General features: G+C 31.9%; 1 long non-coding RNA gene across 1 annotated transcript in view; it reads left to right on the top strand.

Annotated features, from left to right (window-relative positions):
- Nucleotides 1-1,449: 1,449 nt before the first annotated feature.
- LOC118196020 (uncharacterized) overlaps nt 1,450-27,304 on the top strand; it is a 48,410-nt gene continuing 22,555 nt past the window's right edge. The window contains exon 1 of the long non-coding RNA XR_015042505.1: nt 1,450-1,603. This is a non-coding gene — a long non-coding RNA (uncharacterized LOC118196020). The remainder of the gene's footprint in view (nt 1,604-27,304) is intronic.

Below are 27,304 nucleotides of genomic sequence, written 5' to 3'. Positions count from 1 at the left end.
GTGTATGAGTCTTATAAACACAAGTTTTCTTTCCTTTGTTTATCTCCACTGAATCATTGGTATATTGCCATCAGTGTATTACTGGTATATTTCCATCAGTGTATTGTTGGTATATTTGTGTATAAGTAATTTCGAAAATTGTTTTTCAAAGGAAGTCTCTGAACTCTATCAATCATATGGTGTTATCTGCTTTGCGACACGTTTGGAATTAAAAACTAAATTTTGTTTCTCATTTATTCCACCCGCATTTTCCAAACGCTGTGAAAGACCAATGTTTTGTCTCTAATCTTGATGGTTAATCATGTATTTATTAGTTGTTAGGAGTGTCTGCATTGCGGAGGTACATTCAACTATGCTTTCTATGCGCTTTTGCTTTTCTTTTACTTTTCCTGTTTTCAAATGTTTTTCCGAACAATCGGATATTTGCTGGAAAACATTAGAAAGGAATAAGCTGAATCTATCTTTCATTTAACCTTCTTATCATCTATAAAATTGCCAATATAAACCACAGGGAGTACAGGCAGAAGTGGGCGTGACACCAAAATTTTACCATTGGTTGTACAGTGTCATTGCACTAATTGTGCAGCTCTGCACAGTTTTGATGGAAAACAACTCGATGAACAGGCCGAGGGTTTCCCATCTATCTTCCCCTACCAGAAGTCCACTTGAGAGGACCTCAGTCTCTCCGATATTTGAAGTGCCCCCATGCAGTACAGATACTATATATTTGCGAACCTTCATGCATTCTTCGGTATTCGAAACTGGACTCATTGACATCACAGCGGTAGAGCGTTATTGCACAGGCGTGGAAGGGGGAGACACAAGTATACAACCAAGCCTTATCCAGGGGCAGAAAACCCCTCTCTTGGTTTTACACTAACTGACAATCTTCGTTAACCGATGCAATATTCAGGTCGGTTTGATATATTTTTATCGAAAAGAAAGAATTTGATAGAAATTACCTCTGTCGTTTTTAGCCATATTACTGATGTTATCTAATGAAACATTATAAGATATTTAACTGATTATGCTGAAAACTAATCGCTTTCCCCAAAAGATCCTAATTATCGCATGAGTTGTTGACGTACAGTTTTTTAGAGCAGATATATTTCCGACAGACGGTTTTTTTTTGTGTACGCAAAACATAAAAAAGCACTGCAGAACACTCACAGGTCAAATACCAGATTGATTAGAGTATAATAGTGCGACCTATTTCAATGAATCTTAGTGCCTTCCCCCCAATCTTCTTTCCAACCGTTGCTGATTGCAAATGCGGCATTGAACTTAATGTTCCCAAGCCCCCTAAAGCCCCCGGTGCGAAATGTTCCCACGCTCTGAGATTGAAGTAACTAATAACGAAGCTATATTTTTCGAAAAAGGAAAACAAGATCATAAAAATAGAACGCGAGGATAGTGAGAGATAAGAAGTCCAAAAACGTTAAAATTTTTATTTGTTGTTCAACAGTACCCAGCACCCAGAAGGGACCAGCTTATTTATAAAAGAGCGCTCGCTCTTCCAGCTACTAGGACGCAGCCTATCAACGACCTTCGACCATTCTCCTCCAACGTCAGCATACTCCTTCGATTTCTCATAATGTTCAAGGTAAGTCGAAGACAGTTTAAGCTTTATTGGTAAGATTCTATCCTAAGTATTTCTGCATAGCAACAGGTAAGTACAGAAAAGTATTTCAATATTTTTCTTCTTTTGAGTGAAAATTTAAAATGATATTTTGTAGAAAAGTATTAATTCTATGCAACAGGAAGTGGATATTAAAAAAATAATTCAGTTTTCCCTCAAATGTTTCAATATTCAACCAAAAGGTAATCATTTTCCACAACAACAGATCTTTCGAAGCCTCTTTTGTTTTGCTTCAAAATTGGAATTTTGGTTTAAAAAGGCGATTATTACATTGAAATGCGCATTTTGTTACCTTGATTGAATTATTACTAGACTATTAGGTTTGATTTCCTCTAGCGGTTACAACTAGTTTAAATGACTTTTTTGTAAAATTGTTTATTAAAGCTCTATAATACTTTAAAAATAGGAGTGTATTGTGCATATCTTAATAGACAACCATATCATCATCACTGAAACAAATCAACGAATTTCGTAATTTTTGACGCTTTTACCTAAATGTATTCGTTTGGTTTATTTTCTGATATTGTATACTATGCCAAAAGAGAAAGAGAAAAGCAAAGAAATTATTATGAGTAAATTATTATTTTGTTTTCTTTTAAAGTGTCATGCATTTAAACGGAATTTTTAGGAATGTTATCGAAACAACGATTTCGCAGGCTTGGACAGATGCTGCTGATCTATTTTCATGAAACTTAAATACTTTCTTACTTTTTACGTTGTTGTTTTTTTCTTTTTTGCTATCCCTTACCCATTAAATTTAATCACGAAATTTTTACAGATTGCATTATAAATTTACAGTTTAATAAAAAAAAATATACATGGATTTTAAGAAGTTGAAAATAAATGATTCATCAAATTTTGTATAGCATTTATTTTCAATTGATTGTTATTGGATAAAAAAAGCTAGCTGTGCTTATAAAAATTATTCCAAAATATACATACAGTTGAGAACAATACTGTAAACATAAAGCTAAGTAGAAGAATGATTTAAATTGAAGTACAAAGTATTTACAAAATAGCCAAAATTTCTTTAAAATATTTAATGCATCAAAAGTGAAATTAAAGATTTACTTTTGGTTACGTATTTGAGAAGAAATTAGGAATGCTAAGCATTAAAAATGCTTTCTTTCACCAGAGTTTTACTGTAAATTCTTTTTCTTTTAATTTGCTTTAATACAGAAAAATTTATATATTGATACAACCAGCAAAAATTAGTATTTTTTTAAGAAAAATATGAAAATTTGAAGTTGATGTTCTGGTAATATTTTAATAAATTTTTCACGGCGGTATGGATAATATTATATCCTCATTCAACTGAAATTAAAATTGGCAATTTGTTAAATTGTTATAATGCTCAAAATTGCCATACAGATGAACAAGTCTTAAAGTTTTATACGTGGCAGAAGACTTGAAATTTTATAACTGCTCTTTTGAATGAGTCCTCATCAGGATAAAACTTCGTTTACTATTAATCGCTTTGCGATCGGAATATTGCAGCTTTGTAAAGCATAAATTTAGAATTGCTTCATTTAAAGTTAAATAATTTTTCAAAGAATCGATGACGTTACAAAGTGTTTTCAATTGAGTTATTTCGCATTAATAAGCTAATAAAAGATTCCCAACAAAATGTAGGAATTATTTTGATTATATTTAAATAATGCATGTTTGAAGTTCGAAATAGGCTTCCATGAGATGTAATAATTTTGCGTAAGGCTGATGTGTTTAAAAGATACCTAAATTTAATCTTACACATAAATATCTTTAAAATTACCGATCCGTGTAATGGAAACTCGAATAGTAATATATGAAATGCATATATCATGCTTCAACCTGTATTTTAATATACATAGATTATTTTGGTAACAGACATATTATTAGAGTTTAAGCTTTATTTTAAGTTTATGAACATTCTAATGTTTCCAAAGAGGAAACAAATATTTCAGCAGCTTCGTTCAAAACAAATATTTCAGCAGCAAGCTTTCAGCAGCAGTTTATTTAAACTTGTATGAATTGTAATTATTTTGTTAGCAAATTTTTGAAAGCTCTAAAATTCTATTCGTCTTATGTTAAAACTAATATTGCATTTCTCGAATATACTTCAATTTTTCAGTGTTTATTTAATTAACAGATAATAGCTTTAGATAATTTAGCCTTTCATTTCAGAAGGATGATATCTTATCTTACAATTCACTTGCTCTAAAATTCACTCACTAGTTAATTTAAACAAATAACTATTTATTCTTTCATGTTGTAATACTCATTTATATTTGCTCATAAGCTCTATAAAATGCAGCATTTTTCGACTAAGAGGTAACGAAGAAAGATGCAATGATCTTATATTTAACAGCTGAGCACAGTTTTAAATTATTCTTGAAGCATATTAAATTAATTAAATTATTCTTGATTATTATTCTTGAAAGCATACTTAAAAATAGGGGAAAGCTTGTATAGTTAACACTTTTATGTTTTACAGACAAAAAAAAAAAAAAAAAAAAAAAAAAAAAAACTAGAAAATTAGATTTAATATTTCCACTCATATATTTTGGAGAAATTGCATAATTTTCTGAACGTAATATTTAAAGTCTAGAAAGACGGAATAATTCAGACATATTGAAAATTAATTTCTCGTCAATAAGTATTTATATTTTTGTTCTCTAGTATTTTAATAACACTTATAATAACTTTTGATATCTACTAAATGAAACGCTTAAGGTTTAAACGAAACGGTAGGAGGTATTTAAGCAACTACATTAATAAAATCTGGTCAGTATTGATTTAAGAATACAATAAAATCTCTATAGTTTACAGTTATACGTTTCACAGGCAAGTAACAATAACCTAAATTATAGATCGCAAATTAGCGTAGATTATATTGAAAGAATAAGTAAAGTGTTTATAACCCACTTTAATTCTTATTTTAATTCAACAACTTATATATAGCAGTAACAGAACAATTATAAACATCACCATCAATCATCCTTGAAATATATTTACTTCAAGCAGTACCATTTAAAAAGCATTTTCGCCGAATTTTTTATATAAAAAATCATGTGAAAACAATGAGTAACACAAACTAAAATATAATTCGATCTGATCACTTATATTTAACCTCTTTTAAATATAAATGAGTATAAATAGGTTAAAAGGTTATGCAGAGATTTTTGTTTTCTTCGAATTTTTTATATGAAAATTCATTTGAAAACAATGAGTAACACGAATTAAAGTATAATTCGATCTGATCACTTATATTTAACCTCTTTTAAATGTAAGTGAGTATAAATAGGTTAAAAGGTTATGCAAAGATTTTTGTTTTCTTTCTAAATTTTTACCTTTTCTTTAGTCCAAAATGGACATCAGTCCCGAAGGGGTAATAGCTTTGAAATGGCATTTTGCGTCGAAATATTTAAATCGGTTGTATCACTCTTCAAAATCTTGCGACCAAATATTATCGTCCTGTATTATATTTAAAGAAATTATATAATGAAGAATCTGAGTGAATGTATGCATGTTTCTCGCATTGTGAAAAAAACGACTGTACTAAAGACATCAAATTTTGAATAACGTACTCCTCCACCTGAACTTGGGCACCTAGAAGACGGAACTTTTAATTTCAAATTTGTTTCATTATCCATTTTGCAAATTGTAAAACTTTAACGAATTTCTTATTAAGAAACTGAAGGATTTTAAAGCGAGCAGTAGCAACTCTGTTACGGAGAAAAGCATTTTTATCTCCAGCGTGCGAGACTGTCTATTGCAAATTTTAAAGATATGCTGCTGAATTAAATTTTATATGACGCAAGCGCCAAGAATAAGATATTAAATTTAAAAAAAAGTAAACGCAAAAAACGTCAATTAAAAAAAAAAGTTCTGCAAAATCTTCTTAGTCAGAAAACTGAACATTGATATGATGAACTGAGAAAAGACTGGAAAAAATGAAGCGTATGCCAATACTATGCTGCATCGGGAATTCTAAACGTATACTGCTACGCTGCTTTTAAAATTTTTGCAATTTTGCTGTTGAATTGTATGTGGCGTAGATGCAAATAAAATTATGCTTAATGATAAAGCTAAAAGGACACAAAAATGGGTTAGTAGGTGTAAGTGTAGCAGCAGACTGGTAGATTGCTAGCTCAGCGAGATCGTAAGAAACTTAACAAAGCCTTTTGGGCGACCGTTAAAATCTGAAACCATTCAGAATATTTTTTTTTTCTTTTTGATTTGTTAAATTAAACGTTTTGTTTGTTTCTCTTGTTTCTTAAACAAAAGTTTTAAGGAACAAGCATTAAAATAAAATAAGTATGGTATTATACGTATTTGAAAATAAAAATTCGGTAAATTACATTTTTCTCAGAAAAGATGATGAAAAGTAATCTAGAAAAATCTACAGTAAAAGTTTTATTTTATATTAAAACTAAGGTAATTTGAAAATAATAAAGCTACCGTTGTAGAAATGTATGAGTATATATCAACTTCAGTCACCTGGTTTTCTTTAAGTATTAGAAACTTATTTCTTTTACAAAAAATAAAAATATATGTACTTTAATTTCTAAACGTTAATAAAAATAATCACCATAACTCCTTGGAATAAAAATAGTGCTATCCCTCGCAATCATTTTTATTTTTGGTAGTACGAAAAGCAAGCGCAATTAAATATTCTGCTAACTTATTAGTGTTAAATCTTTATTTATAAACGTTAAGTTCTTATTTATGAAAGTTAAGTCTTTATTTATGAACACTAAGTTAATTTTTGTGTAAAATGTAATGGTTCTGTTCCAGAATTGCAATTAATACTAAACTTCGATGATCAAATCTTGAGAAAGAGTTGAATAAAGTTTTGTAATTAGTTTGCTGAGAACTGAAGGAGCAATAGTTAAGTTTCTAAATTTTCTCGCTTAATGTATTTTAATTTAAAAACAAGCAGGCTACGGCCAAAGCAATATTTATAAGTTCTAATCACAGAAAAATGGAAAATAAAATGAGCTATTAATTTAACGTACTGTGTACAAAATTTATAACTGAGACTAAAGCAAAATTTGTACACCTGAAAAGAAAGTGTACAAAAACATTTCAGTATGACTGAAGTCAGCTCATTGTTTCCACGAAACAAACCAATTCGTAAATATTCTTTTTTTTGGCAAAACCAAGAAAGGAAAACTTTGGACACTTTAGATTAGTACATATACGTATGACGTGATGATTTAAATTTAATGTAATATAACAACTTTGTCTCAGTATCAATAAAAGAATTAACACGACAATAACATACCCTGTCAGTTATCGTAATCTGAAACAAAAATGTTGCCAACAGCAGCTATTTATTTAAAATGCTGACATTAACCGAAACATTTCGACAATTAATCGCGTGCTTTCTTCAACGTCAGAAAGTGATCTTACATAATAATAATATATTTTATGTTTGAAAATGCAATTTTTATTGCATATTTTGGAAAACTTACAAATTTGATTAACAAACTCTATGATTTAAAGGCGAGCAGTGGCAACACTTTTCGAAATAAAGCAGAATTTTATCTCCAGCGTGCGAGACGGTTACCACGCGGAAAAATGAGACCAAAAATGAGTCTTTTCGGAGTTTTTTATTAATCTCTCAGCTGAATAAAGGCGCATGAATATTAGAATGGTCGAAATGATTTTCCACGAATTTCTGGAATTCGGGGAGTACCTCTCTCGAAACTCAAATTCCCGCTGTTCGGGAGGAGATAATGCCACAAGCAAATAAGCAGACAGACAGGAATTTTGATAGTATAGATATTAATAATAATAAAAAATACATACGCGATCATCACGAATTTCTCTTCAGGTGTAGCTATCATTTTATTTCGCATTTACGCTTTCCAGAAAATTTTATTACATTTAAAAGTTACAGTTATCTTTTATCTCCATGCACACTGGAATATTGTAGAAGTTTAACTCTATAATAAACAAATAATAAATCAAAATCACTAAGAATTTCATTTTCACGCCATTATAATTCTTAGCTTTTATGAACTTAGGATTATTTACAAGCCAAGTTTCCTTAAAACATCCTCTACGCTCAAAAAAGCTGTTGATAGCTGAATATGCACCGGCAGTTAATAAAATTATAAATAAAATCAACAATTAATTCTTTAAAAAGTAATATTATGTAGTAAGAAAAAGTCATTTAAAATGAGTATAAGGGAAATTACACAAAAACTCTTTAACATAATTCTTAAATCATTAATATTTTTTTAAAAAACATAATCACCTTTTATATAATAACTGCAATATAAAGAACGGAAACGCATGGAACTAAAGTAAAAAAATGCGAAGATCGCAGTATTTCTTCAGAAGAAGATATACATATAAAAGCCACTTTCAAAATTTAAAAGAAGATTCTAATATTTATTTCCAAGATATTGAAATTTAAATGTTCCACCATGGCTTGTGGAAACGCTGAACTGTGGTATATTTGATCTCGATATTATGATCTAAGAAGTATTGATTGCATTGAAGGAGGATGTTTAAGCATGAATCTTGTTCAAAACACATAGATACGCTAAGTTTTGGAATTTAAAAAAACAACCGACAGAATCATCCTAAAATAAAAGTTGCTGCCAAATCAACATTACTAACTTCTTCTCCTTATCTCCTGGAAACATGTTTTAGACAAGTCAATAAATAAAACAAGAAAAGTATTGAATAGTTTTGAACGAGATCATTAGAATTAATGTAAGCAGTTTTATGTTAAATATTAAAACAAACCGCGTCAGTATGTCCAGCATATCCCTCACGTTAACTAAAATCGAGCTTTTGAGAAATTAGAATTTTCGATTTTCTTTCTAAAAATTCGTTTATATTTGTAAAATTAAAAATAATAATAATAATGTAAAACAATAATAAAACGTAAATCTAATACACCAGTTTTTTAAACTTTTCTTCATATTCTTAGCCCAATTATTATTTTAAAATTATTTATTTGCAATTATTTGTATTATGATTATATTGTATGCTGCTATTGTAAAGAAAAATGTAACAGGATCTAAGAAGGAAATTATTCTTTTGAAAGGGGTCGATATAAGGAAAAGGTTGAGAAAACTTGTGATAGAATGTCTAATTATTTTCAAACTTGAGTAATAAGTAAAACTAGCCAAAAAAATAAGTTCTTTTAATCGGATTTTGGAAACGCATTTTAAATATTAAACATATTTTATTGAGATTAGTTTTATTGAAATTTTTAAGGGAACGTTTAAAAGATTCGAACAAGTTAAAAATTCTTGCAAATATCACTAATATATTGTTTCTTTTACCTACTATTTCTAAAGAAGTATTTTAGTCCTAATACTAATGTTAAAGAATAATAATTCTTCTGTTTATATCTTTGTGTTAGCAGTTTTATTCATGCAAGCCTAATATAGTCTTCGCACTTTATCAAAAGCCCATTCAGCTCAGTTCCGTTAAACTCCAAAAGCACAATTAGTAATTAGAAGCTATGCTGTAAGCCTTCGTCTGGCTTTTAAATGTACTGGAAAAGTGCCAGAAGGGAACACCAAACGTTAAGTTTAATAACTACTCAGAATTTTGGTCTGCAGAACAACTTCATCGGGAAAAAAACACACACATACACAAATTTAAAAAAAAATGTATTACATATAAAAAAATTACAATGAAATAGGCAATATCCCTTAATACAAAATATTGATTGTCCTAATAAATAAATTAACCAACTTCCCGTTGCCTTCTCTCAACAAACGTCCAGAATCCAAGAGAAACATTAAATTAAAAAACTGCACAGAATTATCATCCTCAGTTTTCCAAATGGTAACAGTGCTGATTTTCAACCGTCAGCAGTCCAGCAAGATCAGTAAAATACTTCTTACATACTTAGGATATTTTAGAAACCTTGGCAGTCCAGTATACAGATGAATAAAAAACTGTTGCCGAAGTAACATTTGTAAAAGAATGAAACTATTCAAAATGATGCGCTAAAATCGAAAAGATAAAATTTAAAAAAATCTGATTCGAATTTTGAAAAAATTGCTTCGAGGTACACTGGCTCTTGCCTAGATGCAGCTATATACCAAATTTCGTACCCCTGGGTCTATTAGCTTACGCGCAGCATGAACGAAAGACACACCGACTCTTTCTTTTATTATATGTAGAGATTACGAATTTTTCTTGCAGATAGTGAAAATAGCCTTTATTGTTGAGGTGAAGGAATTATAATTCTTCTGAAACGTCACATACAGATTCTATTTCATTTAGCCTCAGAAGGAGGAATATGAAAGCACAAACGTGATTAAATAAATGGTAGTTATAAATGAATGGTGCGGTATTAAAAATTAATAATAAATCGAAGTATTACCTTACCCATGCAAAACCTTCACCGTAAGTATTGGCAACTCTCCAAGTTTCTCATGTGTTACCCGCTGTTTGCTTACCATTCTTACTGCACAGTCCATATCTGTGGTTTCGGTGCATCATGCGTGTCGTGTACATTTTCTTTGCGGTGTCCCTCGAGAAAGTGCATGCCCGATTTTTATTCGAACCAAAAACTGTGACCGGTGACTCATTTCTAGATATGTTGGAAACGTAGTTGTTACCTACTCGCTGAACACCAGTTATGATGGCTAACTGGCTGAGCACCAGTTATAATGGCTGAGCTATAGGTTATAATACAAGAGCTTCTTAATAGTGTTCTTCACCAATGCTGGATTGGATGTGCTGCAACCGCAGACAACAAATTTCTCCCTTGACCACCTCGTTTGTCGATTTAACATCATACAATTTCTTTCTTTGGGGGTTCATTAAAGATCGAGTTTATGTACCATCAGTATGCAAATCTCTTGAGGAAGTTTGTAGTAGAATGAAATATGCTTTATAGACCGTCATGGCGGACATGGTATACCGAGTATGGGAAGAATCTGATTGTCGTGTAGATGTGTGTCGTGTGACCAAGGGTGCACATATTGAAGGATTGTAATTAATGCGTCAAAAACTTGGACAGTTGCCTCTGCTTATGCTGTAAGGTTTACCCATATAAATAATACCTAGATATATTATTAATTTTTAAAACCGCACCATTCATTTATAAACACTCCGTATATAGATGATGTTATTACATTATTACAAAAGCATATATATTTAGTTTGCCTGTTTTTTAACTAACCACCTCTGCCTGTTTTTTAACTAACCACCTCTTTGCTTTCCTAAGGATAGTTAATTTTTTGAACTTACTCCCTAACATATTAATTTGGGAGAAAGGATATATCTTAGTAATTATGCATGAAATTAATTTTATTTTTTCATCAATAATTTTCAAAAACTATTTTGTAGATAATGAGTTTTGTCAAATTGCAAAATTACATTATTTGTTTCATTTCTTTTACAGTTTCTATAGCTCTTTTTTGATCAGTTAATAAGCTTACAGCTATTTATAAATATTCATATTTATACATGCATCTATGATTTATTTATCTAGAAATTTTACCTAGACATAATACTCATGCTGCATTTTTCACTATTTTGAGAAGTCATGCAGGGAAGATTTTGACATATTTAAATTTTATGTTGAAAATATGAATTGATATTTTTTGTCTTAATTACCCGAGGCTGAAACAGTAACGCAGACATGCGAATTATATGAATAATAATGATTAAATGTACTGCATGCGTTGCTTCCCCCTATCACTCCCGATGAGACAGCGCACGATAAGCAATTTCTATTATCAAGAAACGTTTTTAATCTCTTTTTTATTATTTTTTTCACTCTCTGCAAACTGAAATTCACCATAGTTCTTCTGATGGCTATTTTACGGCCGATTTGCATATTTATGTTTTCAGCGACGTGAAATCTTTTGTAGTTTGAGCTGCATTACTTGAATTCTTTTACAGCAATTTGACGCACATTAAAATTTTTATAATGTAAAATAAATTCAATTAAAGAATGAGATTAAAATTCATTTCATATTCAGTTCGAGTAAAAACATACGCATAAACAAAAATATACAAACAAACAAGAAAGAGAAGCACGGGGGCAAAACACAAGAAAAAGGGGGTAAACATTCGAAAACCAGAAAGGGAAAACAATATAATTTTCGTTACATCATTAGGGATTTTAAACGAAAGAAGTAAATAAAATATCTTGTTTCTGAATCAGCAAAGACACAAATTAAAGAGTGAAACTTGAAATAATCCCAGAAAAACAAACAGAAAAGTAATAAAGTAATCTCTCTCATTATCAGTCCATAGTATCAATGATAGTATCAATAACAAAAATTAATTTAAAAAATATATTATTATTTCCAACAGACCGAGTCTAAAACAAAACATACAAATATAAGCAATTCAATGCATGAAAAAATAAAAATACATGTAAGTTTTGAATCCATGTAAGTAGGGTTAAAGACTATAGCTCGAAAAAAAGCAGTGTAAAATAACTGCAAAATTACAGCAAGAACAACATAGAAAAACTTTAAAATATTATTATTTTGAGCAGATTAAGTTCCCAAAACAAAACAAAATATGCAATTATAAGCAATCCAATAAGGAACAATTAAAATAAAAATATGTAAATTTTGAATCCATCCAGGTCGCGTTAAAAACTTTTAAAAAGCTCGTTATATCAACAAAATCATAAGCAAAAAAGTTTAGAAATCTTACAAGGATAACTCATTTAAGTGAACCGTTTAAAAAATGTAAAAAAAGATTAATCAAATATATAAAAATTTGAACAACATTAAACTTATTTTATGACATATAAAATTTGAAATACATTAAAATTATAAAAATTAAAATTCAAAATTCAAAATAAAGAGAGGAGCTAGTTCTTAAAATCTAAGTTTTGAAATTTAATAATATATATTCGTTCTGTTTGGTAACAAAATAGCCTTGATAAACCTGATGTGTTAAATCATGGAACTAGATAAACTAAGAATTTTAAACTGATAAATAAAAAAAAAATTAGAAAAATCCTCCACTTAAACATTGTTTAGCAAAAATGATGTAACAAAAATGAATTATTTCGTAAAAGTAAAAAGGAGAAAAACATAGAATTATGAATCCATTGAATCGTTTATATAAATATATATGTACTCATATCTAGCAAGCCTATAATTTACTAGCCAAGTATTATTCCTAAATATTATGTTGATCCTGACAAGATACATGCTCTAGACACACATGTAGTCCCACAAATTTTTGTTCCGAACACAACACATATTTCCATATATCTAAATATTGCATGACTCATTCATTTCTGAACCCCTTTAACTTCTTATTCTCCCATACAGGGTGTAAGCAGTGGGCCGGGTGGTGAGATTAAGGCCGCTGAATACTGGTACAGTAGAACTCCAATTATCCGAAATCGGAACCGGACTGCATTAGGATAATCAAAAATTCGGATAATTGGATTTTTTTCTGTAGAAAGGCTCTATGTACACTTTAATTAATTACTGTATGTCCTGTATGTTGAAAATGGGAGATAAAATCATCATTGCTTGCATTTCGGTCAAATGCTCGGTTGCGGATGCAGCATCTCGGTCAAAGTAGGCTGTTTGACTGTCTTCATCCGTTTTCGGACATATGCTAATAGCCAAACTCTACGCAGAGTAATTTTTCGCGAACTTAGCTCGGACTTTACCGGCGTGACTTTAACCCTCGGCAAACATAATGCAAGGCCGGAAACAGGAACTTTTATCTTAGAATAGCAAACCTGGAAGCGTGACCTTCAACAGGCAGAACACGTTCTGATTTAACAATCTCAAAACCTGACTTAAATACGCGTGAACTAATTTTCACTCTGGCGGGAAAACGGGAAGAGAGAAATGACAATAAGTGATCAAAACGTGTTCAACAGGCAGAACACGTTCTGATTTAACAATCTCAAAACCTGACTTAAATACGCGTGAACTAATTTTCACTCTGGCGGGAAAACGGGAAGAGAGAAATGACAGTAAGTGATCAAAACATAAAATAACTGTTTATGTAAGTTGAATAAGCCTCAAAAATGATTTAAACTATCGACAAAATTCAACTGGGTTTATAGAGTAAATTTAAATGTGACTTATGCACAGGTTTTCAGTTTTGGCTAAATATTTTCAACAAAATCTTACCTCTCAGCTTATACATATAGCAGCTTATATGTTTGTATATTTAGAAATACACTGTAAATGCTTAATTGAACGATGCAAATTTTGGAAAATAATAAAACAGTTGTTTTAATGGACTAATGTAATTATTGTACGTAGAGTTTTAATGCCTTGAATAAAATTTATTGTTTTAATTAATGAAAATTTGGAAGCATGAAATGGGGTTGAACGAAATTCCAAAGGTTCAGGTTCGAGTCCCGGTGAGGGCTTTGCTGATTTTTCACTTCTCCAGCATCAAAAAACCCTAATGACTTTACATAGTTACTTAATGCTCTATTGTGTTGAGTTTTCCTGCCTGGCTGTTTTCAATGCTTTTTTCTTAAATAAAATTCAAAACATTCAGAAATATTGAAAAAAAAAAAAAAAAAAAAAAAAACCACTGACTTTGAAAATAACTGAAGAAAGCTGGAACTAAAAAGTGTAATTCAAGTAGTGACATATTTATTATCCCTGAAAAGGATTTCAGCTGGTTTAATAAGAAACCTTGATTCTTGCTTTGCATTTTGTTTTAAGTAATAGCTATATACTGAATATTGGACTATGTAGCTATTTATTGAATACTGGCCCATACAACTATTTACTGCATTTACAACTATTTACTGAATGTTGTACAGGGAGAATTTTGCTTGTCCAACAACAAACACGGACGTGTAGCTAGCCTATTATAATCCCCAGATCCATGCTATATTGTAACTGTTTAGTCTTAATAAAACCTTTCGAACCTCAGAAAAGCCAGGCCCGAATTACGAGTAGCTAAACTTGTTAATTATGGAAAATTAAGAAACTAAAAAACACGACTGGTGGGAATCAAATATCGCATCAGACCTGAAGAAATAAAAAGGTAAATAAAAACTGAAAGTAACTATGTTAATAAAATGCGTAAGTAAAGTATTAAATAATAGCCTACTCATATTTTGATACCAATTACGCTTTTCTCTTTATTGATAATACTGATTATTTTCCTTGTTAAACTCAACTTTTTGTAATTTTTACATGTTTTGAGTTTTCTCCTTACTTCATTAGACCAATATGAGCACGTCTTCAGGAACTGAACTAATGGCGATAAGAGACACTTCCTAGGAGACGTGTTCATGGTCTAGGGAGTACCTCTTATAACCTTATAAGGATCCATTTAGTTTTAGTGACCAGTTACTTTATGTTAATTATCTTTATTGACTTTCTCCTTTTCCGTTTTCCCACCAGAACCCTAAGTTATACTTCACGTATTCGAATGACATAGAAAGAATGTTTAAAGGAAGGTTTTTAGATTGCAGAATTAGAGTGTGTTCCACCTGCAGAAGACCACATTATTAGTTGACTCACTTGATTAGCAGTTTATCTTAGGTGTTGCTATATTCTCGCCGTTAAGCTTGTCACGTCGATATTAGGTCTGAGCCAACTGGCCCTCATTTTGTCTGTGTAGTTGTTGGGCTAACTTAACATTTACTTATCTTTCCTTTTTGAGCTAAGCCATAAATGCCGTCTGGTTCTTTTAATGTACTGATTTTAATGAAAGAGTCTTTTACACCCTTTACAAGTATCTGCTGTTATTTCCAAGACATAGCGAGAAGTCGCTTACGCCTTCCAAAATTCTCATCTAGTTTATGTTACCGAAGAGGGTAAGACTCCATAACTTTTAGTTTAATAATTGATGAGTAATTCTTTGTCTTGCATGGTAAATCTATTTAGACAACCTGGGAATCACCCGTAATTTACCAGAACTTGACATTAAGTTATTTCCAAGCAGGAGACGTGAAAAATGAGCAATTCCCTCGCCGAGAATCGAATCACAGTCCTCTCGAATACGCGCCGAGCGCGCTGACCACTACACCACGAAGGCATGCTAAGAAGGCGGGAGAAATACCTTTTAAAATTGTTACGTTATTTTCTTCCTTCACGTTTGATGGAATATCGAAACACACTTTATTTAGCCAATATTAATCAGGATAGCTCCAAAGTCACGTTTTACAGTCCTCGAAGTACTACTGTACACTCACTGGAACAATCAGTGACACAGCTTTCAGGTTATAAGGCAATAACGGTGGAGACCGCTTCACTGCAAAGTACCAGAGTACAGCTTCCAACTCTGCTCGGTCGTTATCGGAACTCCACGTACTCTACTCTCGAGATTCTCCACGCTACAACTCGCGATGCACTCGACGACACACAGAGCACACCTCCCGGCTCTTGGGTTCAGCCGTTCCCAGAGCTGAACACACTCTCTCGACGATGCACTAACCGCGATACACTAAGAAACTCTTTCGATGTGCTCGTTGACCCACTCGGTACTTGCTGCCCGGCTGTCAACTCAATCGACTCCGCACGGACTGACTAACTCGAGTCACTAACTAACGCGCACTAACTAAATCCACCTGCCAGCAGTGTTTATATAACTTTTGCCTTGTGTTCGAGAACATTCTGGGCTAAAGCGGTATGAATTCGTTCCAGAAGGTTCTCCATCCATCTATGGCATATCGCCAATTTTGTCACCAAATCTCGCCAACTGTGGCAACCCTGCTTCCTTTGACATTTTTTGGCAACCTTAAAACTGTTTTGCGGGGAAGCTATCTTACCGCGCCTGGACATTTCGTAACAATATGTTTCAGTATAAAAAATTCGCTTCAATATAAAAAATTCGCATCATTTACAATCGACCCTTATTTTAAGTAACTGCACTTTTTCCTGACTACTCCCAGCATATTTTTAATTCTAATGATATTTTACTTTTCATTAAAATGATCGCTTTTTTGCATGAACCCGGCACACATCCTTCGTTTGCACTGTCTTCTAAGCTTCTTTTATTAGTCTATCAGCATTTCCTTTGAGCTCAAAATGGAAGTTTATCCAGTAGAACCTCGTACAATGAAAATATTTCAGACAGTTATAATCATTTTTCATTTTGTTTGGTCAGTATGTTATTATATTTGCGCTAGGAAAGCGCGTGTAGTGATTTCACAGGCAGTAGAAAATTAAAGACTGCCTGTCAAGTCTCCTGGCAAGTTTTGAAATTTATTAAATAGTAAAAGGTTCTCTTGGATTACCCCACTGATGTACAGAGGGTTTTAAGATATTTTTAGAATGATTTCGGGGCTGTTTAGTTAATGTATAAAATGTAAAGAATATTTTTCTAAATGATGACCCAGAAAAAAGGGGTATCATTTCTGATACCCCTTTTCCTAAAATACTCTAAAATTTCCAGAAGTAATGATGTGCGTTCCCCTTCCACTACTTTCCAAAGTCCATCAATCGTGGTCAGTTTGTGCCCCGAAAGAGCCATTTTTCAAGAGACTGACGTCACAATAGTTCATCGATGAAACACTGGGGGACCTCGCAGGAATACGTTGAAACGGTATATATATGAAACACCTGTATCATATATACCTTCATTTTTTAAAGGAATTCAGTGGTACTTTCCGAAGTATGATGTATTGCTTTGTCTTGATGAAATTTCACTCTTTAACAGTAATTGGGATAAAAATTTTTCTGTAACTATCTTACAAAAAACGTTCTCTTGATAATCCATTGAGTTGATTTTAACAGGTTTTTCACTCTTCTTATATTTAATTTCCCACTGTTAGAGAATTCTGAGACAATCATAAACTCTGCTTATTGAAACTTCTTTTGCATTGACGGAACCAGGTTTTTAAAATTTTTCTCTTCATTTTCGATAAAAAATAGACCTTTTTTCTGCTGCAGTCATTTAGGTAAACACGTGCTCCTTTAAAAGGTAGCAAGGTACTTCCATTTATCTTCTGCTAAATAGTTTTTATACGGGCTACTACAAACTGCTCTGCGTTGAGCCACATGCCTCGGCGAAAGCTAGTGAACATTATGATTTTTAACTCTTTTAAACTGTAAATATTTTTTATTATTTTATTTAGTGTTACTACAGATGTATTTAAAGACTGTGCAATTGGTTTGAGAGAGCTGGTTTTCTCTTGTTACCAATGATTTAACTTTAAGAATATCATAAACAGTTTGCGTCATTTTGGGAGTCTCCTTTCGATGTAGAAGCAATGATAGCAAGTTTTTCCCTTTTCGATTTGTAATCTTGCTTATTTTTCACTTAGAAATTTTAGTACCATGCATTTCACAAAGTTTTTGAATTTCTGAATAGGAATCTTTCCCTTCGCATAAAGATATCGTCCATGCCACAGCTTGTTTGCATGAAACATTTTGAAACAAGAATGAATTTAAAAGAAGCAGACGATGTTTCTAATTTCAAATAATAAGCTGCTGCCAGAATGTCTGGCAACACCAAAACATTTGCTTTGTATTAATTCGTTATCGAAATCGTTCTAAAAGTGAGTAAATACCTTCTGTGTATCTATAATATTCAATGCTTGCAAGTTATTGTATGAGTTAAAGACAAGTAAACTATCGGAGTCCTAATCTAGACAAGGCGCTTAGTCATAGCACCGTGTCTAGACTAGAAAGAATTAACATCAGCAATTATTCAGTGCAAATGTAACATGAAATTCCCGTCTTTAACACATCCAGTCGTTTTAGGATATTTGAGTACAGTGAAACACTGGATCACGAACGCTTCACTTCACAAAATATTCTTTCCTCGAACAAATTATCGGAATAAAAACGCTTCGGATGACAAATGATTTCTCACTTTGCGAACACCTACGTCAGCAAGATATAAATTTCAGAGTTGTCTTGAGGTAACGTTTGAGACAAAATTAACACTCAAGCCCGCGTGTGAACAACATTCTATTATTTTTCATTGTGTTTATCTCATTATCAAAGGCTGCGGCAAGTAACTTCAAGGATCCTGAATTCAGCGAAGAGGAAATTGGGCCAGATTGGGTTGAAGGCAAAGACGTTGAGAAATTTTAGAATTAGATAATTTTGTTACCTATAATATCATATCGTTAGGCATAATCATAGGCTTGGTAATTAGCAGTGAAGACATGGAGAAATTACTACAGGATCATAAAATGTAGCTCAACAAGACAGCAACTTTAGAAGCAGCAAAAAATGTGATAGGGGCATAAGTGGAATAAGAAAGAAAATACACTAATTCTGTGATCCACGAAATTTGTACAAAAGGGGATACAAAATTTTCACGCAAGAACAGCACCTTAATAAAGTATAGCAAGTTACATGAATAGTTTCAGTGACAGTGCCAATATTTAACACTTAGTTAACTCACCTTACATGGGATCACGAATTCATATCGTAAATTTTTAGTGAAACGGTGGTTCTGTGAGACTTAAGCAGAACTGAATGGCCCTAAGAGTCAAAGAAAATATAAAATAAAAATGAACTATGTAGATAGTTACCTGACATTTATATGTAAAGAGACTTTTCATCCAAACAGTAGCATCTCTTCCTTTCTCTTCCTCATCATTTTCCATTTTAGCCCGCCACTCTCCTTCGTACACATGAGGTAAACTTAAGATTTCATTTACTTTAGTCATTTAGCACTCTATTTATTACTTTTGTTTTACATTTAATGAACTATATTGATTTTGTGTTATGAACTTGTGCGCAAAGTACTATTGTGAAGCTTAAATAAACAATCATCTGTTGTTCAGGAATGAATGAATGCATGTTACACTAAAACCTATGGAAAAAATTGTTTCGGTGGGTTTCCAAATATTATGGCCTTCAGGAATGAATTACTAATTTGTTGAAAAGACATTTCACTGTATGTTAATGGATGAGACAAGGTATTTATATTCAAAATAGTATATTCCATAGAATATTAGTTTTAGTTTTTAAATTACTCCCTTTGCGTTTGAACCTAAATTATACACCCTTTTTGCTACAATTCCTGTAAACTTATTTCTCGAATTTCATTAGAAATATATTTTTCATTCATAAAATTCAGTTGTCACTTGGCGGCAAGGCCTCCAAGTGACATACATAAAACTCAAAGCACCTTCATTAAAAATAAAAATATACGGAAAACCTAAAACACTAAATACAATTAAAAACAGTTAATATATTTTTTTTTTTTTTTTCAATTTAAGTTTTTACACCGAAACAAGCGATTCGATCGACGGGTAGGAATACAAAATTTTCGATTCACAAAATTTTAAAGTTAACACTTTAAAAAAATTAAAGTTAAAAAATTTTGAAGTTGTTTGGCCTCACTGTGCAAAAGGACACTTAAGGTGATGCACCAACTGAATTCACTATCTATTAAAAGTTTCAAATGCAAACAAATAGCCCCCATGTGACACTTAAAGAAAAGCTCACCGGGCCGGGTAAGAGTGTGTGTGTGTAATTGTGTGTATATATTTATACATATACATATATATATATATATATATATATATATATATATATATAAGTTCGGTTCAACCAATTGCAATAAAAAAGGAAGCACAACTAGACGTTCCATATATAAATTATATAAAATATATAAAATTTCCATATGTAATATATAAAATTATATAAAATATATAATTCCATATATAAAATTTCCACGTTCTGAGGCTACTCGTTTTTGAGTTATGCGAGATATACACACATGTACGTACGGACAGACGTCACGAAAAAAATCCCTTCTTAACCCATTTTAATCCATTTTCAATCAGTTTTGGAAAAAAAAAACACGCCTTTATTCTGTCCATACGTAAATAAGTCAGGCAAAATGTTGTTCAAATGGATTCGAGAGCGGTCAAAATGGATATTTTCTTGAAATATGATACCCGAAAGTTTTCGCGATTACAATACTTTCTTTACAAGAAAGTAATAATGCTCATTTGTATGTTACGAAATTTGCAACTTATTGTGAGAATCAGAGAAAGTGTGAATATTCTCGAAATATCACTGGAGTAGTCCTTTCAGATCTTGACCTTTTAGTTGACAGACTCTTCACGTGACGTATAGATTCAGGCCATTTGTTGATCGCGATCGCCGCCTAATGACCGACGAATTGGTTGATGAATCCTGTCGTCACTTCTGATCAACAAGTTGCGAAATATGTTACATTCTGACGTTCTTAGGTTTCAGGAAATAATGGTCTTTCAGTCGGTTATTGGACTTGAAAAAATATCACGTGTCATGCTTTTAGAACATAAGAACTAAACAATCGTTTTCTGCTGTGTAGGTAAACATGAGGAAGTTAATACCGTTTTTTTATTCAGTTTTCATTGACATAATTTTATTTGTTGTCTTAATGAAAGTACTTATCTCAGATATGCAATAATTATTGAAATAATATGAGCTATTTAGTAATGTCAAAAAAATATATTAACGAGATAGATGGCGAAACACAATTTGTTTGACTAATACGGTGCATTAACTCAGTTGTTGATCTCAATAATGGCAAGCGGAACATAAGGGAACTGGGTATGCGTTTTCGTGCGTTTTTTTAGATAAACATTTTAGACGATCAAATCTTTTCACACTTCTGGGAGGTGTTAAATTTTTAGTTTGCGATAAAGTAATGTCTGTCATGAATAGACATTGTTGCCAATAGCCGATGCAAAAAGTTTTTTTTAGTTTGTCTTCGATATAAAAAAACATTTTCCCTGATTAACAGTTCAATATATCATTTTATCTGTTAAGAATAAGAAGGAATATTTTGTTAAGAATATTTTGCAATAATTGTTATTTTATATTTTCCCTATCATAAATAAAATACATTTCTGGCTAGCTTCTGAGTCCAATATAAACACTTATAATCTTTTATTAAATTGATGTAATATATAGACTGAAAGCTTCTAGGTATATTTATGTCTTTAATTTTGTTAATGTGGCTCAGCGAAGGCTTAATCAGCCACCATAGTGGCTCGGTGTGATCTGGGACCACTAGTGCAAGAAGATCGCGCAATTAGAAGAGCTGCCACTTCCACACTAATCATCGATTTAACGCCATTTACCAACTTGCAGGGATCTCAGGATATCCAGGGGTACGATTCACAGGAAACAAGTTGACGCTGGGCTTAGATCTTGACGTTCAGTAAGACGCTTTCCGTTGACACTCCACCATAAGCAGTGCAGTCTAGCAGGGTGCTGCTCTTAATCAAGTTGGGCAATGTGCGACTGGAGAAATATGATATTCAGCAACGAATTAGGCTTTTCTCTCAATGCTGATGACCGCCGCATACGCGTTTGGAGACGGAGCGGTAACGCGTCTAGTGAACCTTTCGTTACCGAGCAGTACACAGCCAGAAAATAGGGTGTGACAGTCTGGGAAGCGAGCAGCTGAGACAGTCGTTCACCATTAGTCGTGCTGCGAGGTACTCTGAATACTCGAAGGTACATTGACTACATTTCGCAGCTGATCGTACTGCCTATGTAGCAGGTCATCCAGTTTCTTATCTTCAGCAGGACAATGCTCGGCCACATACAGCACGACTTTCCCAACAATGTGTTCGACTTAAAATGTCCTCAACTGACCTGCAAGGTCTTAAGACCTGTCGCCTACCGAACAATTTTTGGACAGGCTGGGCAGGCAAATTCAGGCGTGTACAAATACGTCCCAGCTTGGTGTACCGCAGAAAGGACATTGGAAACTTATTAGACTCCATGACCTATAATGCAGCAGCTTGCGCCCTACTTACTGATTTTCACATTCTTTGTATTGCTACTCATAAATCAAACGCTTTCCTTCCCCTGAGTTTTTGATCATTTGCTTACCTACTCGTACATTATACTACTGCCGAGTTTCGTAATTGCGGCTCAATTCTTTCTGGGTGCATATTTTTTTTTCAATAGAATATATTTTAAATAAACATTAGTCTGAAAATTTAATATTTAACTATCAATATATTTGAATAATCAAGTCTAACGAACAAAAATGTCTTGCATGTACCAAACTCAAGATTTCAGAGAGAAAATACTATAAGTTTGAATTTGTTTTCTTTGTATTATTATTATTATTGATTTGAAAAATGTTTAATAAGCAAAATGGTGTTTAATGAGCTAAAATGGTGTTGGATGATGATTCTCCTTACCCAAAGTTTGGCGCCAACCCCAGTCGCTCTTTAAAATGGGGCGGGGGTTATAAGGTATTTCTCCCGCCTTCTTAGCGAGCCTTCGTGGTGTAGTTGTCTGCACGCTCAGCGTGTATCGAGAGGTCCGATTCCCAGGGAAAGCGTTGCTAATTTTTCACCAATATGAATATTCAAAATAATTCATTAATTCATTTTAACATTAGAATTTAATTGTAAAAAAATGCACTCAATAATGCCTAACAATCAGTTTTTATTTGCTTCCTGTAAATATGGAACAAGAAAATTAGGAAAAAAGCAACTCTTCCTTTTTCAAATAATTCATTCATCAAACAAATGATAAAAAATGATGTAGAACAGATATTTTAATCTTTAAAAAAGCAGAAAGAAAATATGAGAAATATAATGCAGGGCAAAAGGTTGCTGTTTTGTTTACTGCTACTTACAGTAATAAGATAACCTATCCATAATTACCAAAAAAACTTTTCTCTTCATGATCACGTGACCTAGAATAGGCTGTTCTTTTTTGTTGCTGCTAAATTAAATTAACGAATCAACCTCAATGATGTCAGTTTCTTTCAACATAATAGATAGAGCACAGAAAACTAAGGCATAAATTTAATTAATTTGCTTCTATAATTTAAAGTGTAAACAGTATGAATATACCTAAACTAGTGTATAGCTCATTTTTTAAAAGTACGTAAGCATTTAAATTCTTTAAAAATTATTTGGAATGTCAATCTTAAGTTTCAGAAGTTTATACATAAACATATTGATTCATTTTATAAATAATACTAGTAGGTAAGCTCGCCAAAGCAAAGTTTATAAGTTCTATGTGTCCCTGAAATGCAAATGTATAAAAAATTTCAATATGAATGAAATCAGTTCGTTCTTTCCAAGCAACAAACCAATTCGTAAATAATTTTTTTATTGCCAAACCAAGAAAGAGAAACTTTTGACTCTTTAGGTTAATATGTATGACGTCATGATTTAAATTTACTGTATATATAACAACATTTTCTGAATATAAATAAAAGAATCAAGTGGCAATAAGATATCGTGTCAATTATACTAGCCTGACACAAAAAAGTTGCCAACAGCAGCCATTTATTTAAAATGCTGATATTAACGGAAAATCTTCGATGTACAATGACGTCACATGTAAATCGTGTGCAATTATATATAATAATAATATGTTTAATGTTTGTCAATGCTGTTTTTATTTCATATTTTAAAAAACTTATAAATTTTTAACCCGGCGGAAGTCGCACCAAGAAAAGTTACTAGAGTGGGCACCCCAATATTTAAAATACGATAAAAATAGTTTTATTTAGTTTTAAAGCTGTTTTCCTTGTTCTCGTCTATTATAAATACGTGAATAATAATTGGGTTTCAAAAATTGAATTTCCAAAATAATCTTAAAGTTAAATGAAAATAATAAAAAAATAAAAAAAAAAAAAATAAATAAAAAAAAAAATCTGAAATTTTTCAGATTTTAAATTACGTCCAAAGGGGCCTTTTTTTTTTAACGTTTTGAGTGTTACCTTTATTTATTAAATATCATGTTCTTTGCACTTAAACCATAAAATTCAGTTCAAGAACAATATCGCAAAATAATGTTAAATTAAGCATATCTTTAGAATTTCCGATATACACAGTCTCGCGAGCTGGAGATAAAAGTATTTTTTTTCTATATAACGTTGCTATTTCTCGCTTTTAAAGCATTGAGTTTGTAAATCAAAAATTCGTTAAAGTTTTACAAAATATAAAATCTATAATAAAACAAATTCCAAATTTGGGATTTCAGATGCCCATATTTGCAGTAGGATTTCGTCATTCAAAATTCGATGGTTGTATGTACCATTGTTTTATCACAATGCGAGAAATAGACAATCATTTATGCAGATTTTTCATTATTTAATTTCTTCAAATATAATGCAGGACTCTAACATTTTGTGGCAACAGTTTGAAAAGTGAACCGACGTTTATGAGTCCGACGCAAAATGCCAAAACGAAAGCAATAGTCCCTTCGGGACTGAAATCCCTTTGGACTAAAAAATCATGCCTCTAAGTTTCATTGCATCTCTAATACGCAATGCTTATTTTATTTCTTCACACTTTGAACGAAATACATTCATGTGTTCTTGGCACAGAATGTTTTCACATTTTAAACATTGCATTCATGTTCTTCTGTCCTTGGCGTGAGGGCAAAAAATTTATCCCATCTTTCATGCTTAGTTGTTTCGAATTTCATGTATTCGTTTTAATTCTTCGTCGAAACTTCTGCTTTTGTTTTGCATGCAGTACGTCAGTTTCTTGGTAAAGTATTAATCTCTGATCTTTGTTCAATACTTTTTATCATTAATTGTAATGCTAAATCCTTCAAAAACAGACTTCGGTTTCTGGTTGGTGGATTAGCAGTTGAATGTAATATAATTCAAGCATTTATTACAGCAACATTCAGTGCAGGAAAGAAAATTACCATTGGCCACCTCCTTGTTATTCTGGCAATTGAATAATTGGTTGACATTTCATCCCCCATATCCACTGCTTCTTTAGTCATATTACAAAACATATAATTCTTGACGTTTTATTTTCTCCAATAGTATCATCTATAGTATGATCGTTATATAATGTTGAAAGCATAAGAACAGTTTTTCCTTTTTTAGGAACATCAGGAATTAATGTTTTATCTTTTTCGAAACCAAAACAGTGTAGAAAATATTCCTAGTTTCATCTTCAGTTTCCGAAATGCAATCTTCATCGCTTTCAAATATTTCTAATAAATCTCACAGGCTTTGCATCTCCAGTTCATACGGAGTCATTCTTTTTACCATAATGCAGTCAGAAATTTTTAAGAATTTAATATCGAGTACTTTAAAATCACTTGCGAGTAGAAATATTTACTGTTACACTGCAGAAGTAAATTTCTGAACTAAATATTCAGTCAGAAAAACACTTACGCGGACAGGCGCGTGGGGTGTGTCATACCCCAGTTCCAACAAAATACCGATAAATCTTTTTCTGAAACACACAGGCAAAGAAAGAGCTGTTCTGAAGTCAACCACAACTAGAAACTCAGCTACTGAAAGCATCACAGAATTTCACAAGTTAGAATATTCCACTTTTATGTAGGGTTTGGGTATGATACACCCCACGCGCTTTCCCGCGGGTTAATAACAAACTCTACGATTTGAAAGCAACCAGCAGCAACACTTCGAAATAAAGTATTTTTTATCTCCAGGGCCCGAGACTGTTGCCAATGGAAAAAATGAGTGCGAAAATTAGTATTTTCAGAGTTTTTAAATAATATCTCGTTTGATTAAAGTCATGCAAAGATGGGAACAGTCGAAAAGGCTTCAGTAATTTTTGAAATCCGGAATAATATATTAAATGTTTGGCACTGCTATTTTTAATATTTATTGCATATTATTTATAAACTTATATTTTGTTTAATCAAAGAATTCTCTTACATGAATATTTCAGTATACTTTATGTTATCACTTATGCGTTTTAGTTTAATTAGTATTTTTGATTCTACGGTAATAATAATACGGTATGTTGTAAAATAATTGGAAAAATAAATAAAATAGCTTAAAATTATCATGTATCAGATAAGAATAAGACATTGTTTTTGCAGGGGAAAAATTTTCTCTATTCCTCTTCTCTCTTTTTTTTTTTAAATGTCTTATTTTCAAACTTTAATTTATTATTTCTACGCTGTTTATAACTTTATTACATACGAATAATTTTCATTACCGGAAATGCGTTCGCTCAGAACTATAAAACTTCCGATTGAAAAATTACATTTTAATGTTAATCAGTTTACAGAAAAAAATATGGTTTGAAAACTTTAAAAATTTTTCGCACATTTATACTCATTTCATAATAAAAATGTCCTCGTATGCAAAGGCTAACTTTCGTTGAAATAAAAATAGCTGTAAGATTTACGATTTGTTCTCAACTGAAATATTCTAATCTAGACCCACACAAGGCAAAAATGTCGTCGTACAAAACATCGTTAGAAGTGGAAGAAAGAGCAGGTATAAATGTTATTCTAAAAACTCTTAGTAGAGAAAAAAGAAAAAGTGGAGCAAAGACTTCGCAGTTTTAAAACATCGTCTTACAAAATATAGTGGTTAAACTAAAGCTCCTACAAGTCATCGCATAATGATAATATGCATGCGTTTTCTGAAAGTACAGCTGAGATTTCAAACAAACAAATGTTAAGGAACATTATTAACCCAAAGGAGCAATTTGCCCAGAAGAACTATTCATTTCTTTTTGGCATATTGCGTTGGTTTACTACAAATGTCGGTTCACTTTTCAAATTGTTGCCACCTAACTTGAAAGAAATGAAGAATCTGCATGAATACATGTATTTTTTTCGCACTGTGGAAAAACAACTGCACCTAGAGACATCAAATTCTGAATAACGTAGTCCTCCACTTGAATATGAACATCTGGAAGCCCAAATTTGGAACTTGGAATTTATTTTATTATCTATTTCATATTTTGTAAAACTTTAACGAATTTAGAATTAACAAACTCAACGATTTCAAAACGAGCAATGGCAACACTAGGGGTAAAAACATTTTTATCTCCAGCGCGCGAGTCTGTGT

This window comes from Stegodyphus dumicola, chromosome 8 (genome assembly GCF_044657685.1).
Source record: "Stegodyphus dumicola isolate Sdum_Otavi_A_Nest chromosome 8, ASM4465768v1".
In the NCBI taxonomy this organism is placed as follows: Eukaryota; Metazoa; Arthropoda; class Arachnida; order Araneae; family Eresidae; genus Stegodyphus; species Stegodyphus dumicola.
This window is presented reverse-complemented; position numbering and strand designations above follow the sequence as displayed.